Below are 3,975 nucleotides of genomic sequence, written 5' to 3' on the forward strand. Positions count from 1 at the left end.
GGCGATGCTCCGATGGCCAGGCTGGCGCCTGGTATGAAAGGATTCCCAAATAATGTTTCCTCACAGCAGAGCCAAGCCTTACTTGTTTGTTTGCTTCTTTATTAAAGTTACATAATCATTATTCTTTGTACGTGGGGGCCATGGGTCACATGTTTTAACGGAGGGGAGTGGGAAGTGTGAAGGGTGGGCTGGGGTTTTTACTGTAATTTTGTGTGTTTTCTGTTTTTAATGTTAAAGCGCTTCAAGCTGCACAAAATGCATGAGAAGCACTATTTTATAAATAAAGTTTAATTTGATTTGATTTAATAAGTAATTGAGTTTATTTTTTCCTGAATGAGGATCCAAGGGTGAGGATGTTGGAGGCGTGGAGATTGACGGCGTGACGAACCGAAGCCTTGGCTGGAAGTTGCGATGTGGCTGGAGGGATTTAGTGTGGCTTGGACTCGTGACCTGGTTGGAGGTCTCGGGATTTTCAGTGAGGGTAGGGCTGCTCTTGGAGAAATGTGACTCAGGTGAACACTCATGGTTTGAAGTCCTGTAGGCGAGGCGTAAAAACAAGATTAGCAAAGAGCAAAAGCACATGAGCAAAGAGTAAACTCTAGTGACCAGACTAAGCACCATCAGAGACAACGAACTTTTAGTTAAAAAAAAATGGAGGAAAAACTGAGGAAGTCCAACAAAAGAAATATATATTTATAGCTTACATTCCCTAGAAGAAATGATACTTTCTTGGTCATTTTTCAGAAAATATGCCCCCCCCAACACACACACGGACACACACCCACATACACACACATGCGCGCACACATGCGCGCACACACACATCTGCACACACACCTACAAACACACACGGACACATAGGGGTGTAACAAAAAAATCGATTCTGCAATATTTCACGATAGTTCATTTGGCAATACTTGTATCAATTCAAAATGCTGCCAGGACGATATTTATTTATTCATTTATTTATTTCTGAGCATCCTTAACGTCAGCTTCTGACTCTTGTTGTCCACTTCACCCTCCGACCGCTAGTTGGCAGCAGAGAGCATGGAGCCTCTTTGAGCAGCTCCACACCACACAAAACAACAGGAAGACTGCAGCCAGAGGCAGCTTGTTCTGTTATGAGACATGAAATACTTAGTTTTTACTTGAATGGATACCAAACAGAAACTCTGAGCCATGTTGCTGCCAGTAAGATATGAAAACGAGGATTTCTGTGCTTTTTAGCGGCTCAGATAAATACGAGTGGAGCACGGCAGCAGCTAATAGGCTAATGCGCTAGGCTTAGCATATGCTAAAATGCTATCGGCAAAGCGGGCCAAAGTTCTGCAGAACCTCCCAGCAATGGATTCTAGTTTACTAGTTTAGCAACCTGATGGATCAGAGGGATGTGTACAACGCTCTGAAAAAAGGCCGACATCGTGGCGAGGAGCGTTAGTTTACTTCCGTGTGTGAGAAGCGTAGCTGCAAAGGTGCAGCAGAGGCAAAGCAGACTGATATGTAAACAAAGCAACTTTTTTGTCACATTAAAGCAATTTTCCTTCGTTCTTTCCTGCTGCCTCATCATCCCACTTTGTTTCTGGAAAGAATTAGTTTGTCCCCCCACACCCCACCCTTTATTTTGGAAGAACCACCATTCAGACTCTTGAACCGTTGAAAAGTACTGGAGAAGCTACATTAAGCAATGTTGAAATTAAAAAGCATTTTATTTCCCTAAAAGAAACTTACTCGTTAAGGCTCATTCATTCTTTGTTTTTCTTATACTGAAAAAGATTTTGTTGTGGAAATCAGACAATGTTGACTGTTCCCTTTCTATATTTTAACTTACCAAAATAAAAGCACTATGAATTTGTTTCGGTAAACGCAACTTATGTATAAATGAGACACAATTGCAGTGCTTAACATTATGATCATTACTGTGATAAACTGAATTTGACCATTTTATTACAGTGGAAGACGTTAAAATTCAGGTAGAGTTTTATTCAAAGTTATATTTAAAAAACACAAAGAAAATATGTTTCGGTAAAATATCGGGATACGTATCGTATCGTCAGACTCTTGCCAATACACACGCCTACGGACACACACACGAACACGCAAATGCACACACACTCACACATGCCCACACACACACCCACCCATGCGCACACACACGCACACATAAACACACGTGCACACAAACGTGCACATACAGGTGCACAAACATGCATGCTCACACACGTGCACACACATGCGCACACACACAAACACCCACATGTGCACACACGCACACATAACATCGTGAAAGGGGCAGACATCGGTCCTTGTTCTGTGATTTGACAAAACTTCTTTTAGATCTTTTTTTTTGTTCTGCACCGTCATCAGTCTGCCACCAGGGGGCCCCCAAGCGTGAAAAAAACAGAAGCTCAGAGGCAAAACAGTGAATGGACTCTTCTGGAGAAATGACGCCTTTGTAAATGAGATGATTTTTCCTGATGAAAGAGGACACAGATGGGTTTCTTTGGATCTTATGTGTGTTGTGTTCTATTAGACATGGTCAGTCGATTATACTTTCATAGATTTGGTAATCAGGTGAATTCTTTTAGCCTCTTATCTGCTGTTTCTGCAGGAGTCCCTGCCACGCACCTCCACACCTTTGTGCTGGAGCCTGATGTGACGTCAAACCGGGCAACAGAAAAAAAACTGTATTGCCATGGAAACCCATTCTCTGTTTCAGCATGAGCTGCAGTGTTGTCCAAATGTACACTAGGAGGGGAAAAAGATCCCTGTTCACAGCTGCAAAGGCAGCATTCCACTGTACAGCCTCAGCCTGGGATGTCTTTGGCTGCAGCTCTGGGCTGCTGATGGGAGGCTGCATCATAAACATGTTTTATCGAGTGTTTAAAGTGTGTTCCAGCCATATTTATAGATGCTTAATCACACCCTTGTGATGTTCAGTGCTCTTGCTGCATTAGTCCTTATCCAACAGGAAACGTCTACAACAGCAACAAAAAACACAACTTTCCAAAACTTCTTTAAACCCAGATTATATTGAATAAATGAACTAAACAGGATCTTCACCCTTGTGGAATTTCTTAAACCGTGAATTTTAATTTTTTTTTGTAAAAAATGATCTAATTACCAGTGAGTAGATATTTAGTGCTGCATGAAATTGGGAAATCTATATAGATTGTAACAGCATTTTATGTCATTTTTCACATTGTTACTTTGAAAACTGCAAACTGCACTATATGTATTGTAAATAGCATCCAGGACCTGCTCAAGAGAGATGCCCAGACCCCCCCGCCACGTCCTCCAGCTCCTCCCTGAGGCCTTCCAAGACTACATCTTTCCAGCCGGTCCAGGGGCTTCCCTTTCTACACATGCTTGCTCACAAAACATAGATTAAAAAAAGGAAAAGAATTGACACGTTCATCTTTCTGTCATGGTGCCTCTGTCAGTTCTCCTCCCCCCCTCTGCTCTGCTCTGGTCCTGACTCCTGCTGTGACTACTCATCTCATCAAGACTCTGCTATATGTAACCCTTGTTCTATCCTAGGCACTTTAACATTGGGAGTTGGGTCATCTAGACCCACTAAACAGTGCTCTGAACCTTTTTCTTCAATGATTTGTGATCTTCACTGGTGTCCATGGATTACATGAAATCTTTCCACCTTTATCCACCTTTGTCATGGTAGGGAGAACACCTCAATGGAGGGGGGGGGGGGGGTCATCTAAGATAGCACAAGGGTTATGGAGACCCAGCTCCAGCATTCGCCAGTTCGTAACCCCTTAGTGCTTAGTCTATCCTTAGACTCACGTCTGGCCCCCTTGTCTTGCTCCCTCGATAACTTTGTTTGTTTTTGCCTCAGGACTTCAGGCCACGAGAGTCACCTGAGTCAGACACTTCCACAAGCAGAAGCTACTTTCCTGAATCTCCTCAGGAAACCTACCTCCTCAAAATCTCCAGCCACGTCACGAACTCCAAACTACATCA

At 43.0% G+C, this 3,975-nt stretch overlaps 1 long non-coding RNA gene across 1 annotated transcript; it reads left to right on the forward strand.

The window, feature by feature from the left end:
- The first annotated feature begins 2,221 nt into the window (after positions 1-2,221).
- On the forward strand, positions 2,222-2,885 carry LOC105357604. The gene is made up of 2 exons (XR_911482.3): positions 2,222-2,535; positions 2,609-2,885. It is a non-coding gene; the product is annotated as an uncharacterized LOC105357604 (long non-coding RNA).
- Positions 2,886-3,975: the final 1,090 nt, after the last annotated feature.

The sequence above is a fragment of the Oryzias latipes genome, chromosome 21, assembly GCF_002234675.1.
Source record: "Oryzias latipes chromosome 21, ASM223467v1".
NCBI classification, from domain to species: domain Eukaryota; kingdom Metazoa; phylum Chordata; class Actinopteri; order Beloniformes; family Adrianichthyidae; genus Oryzias; species Oryzias latipes.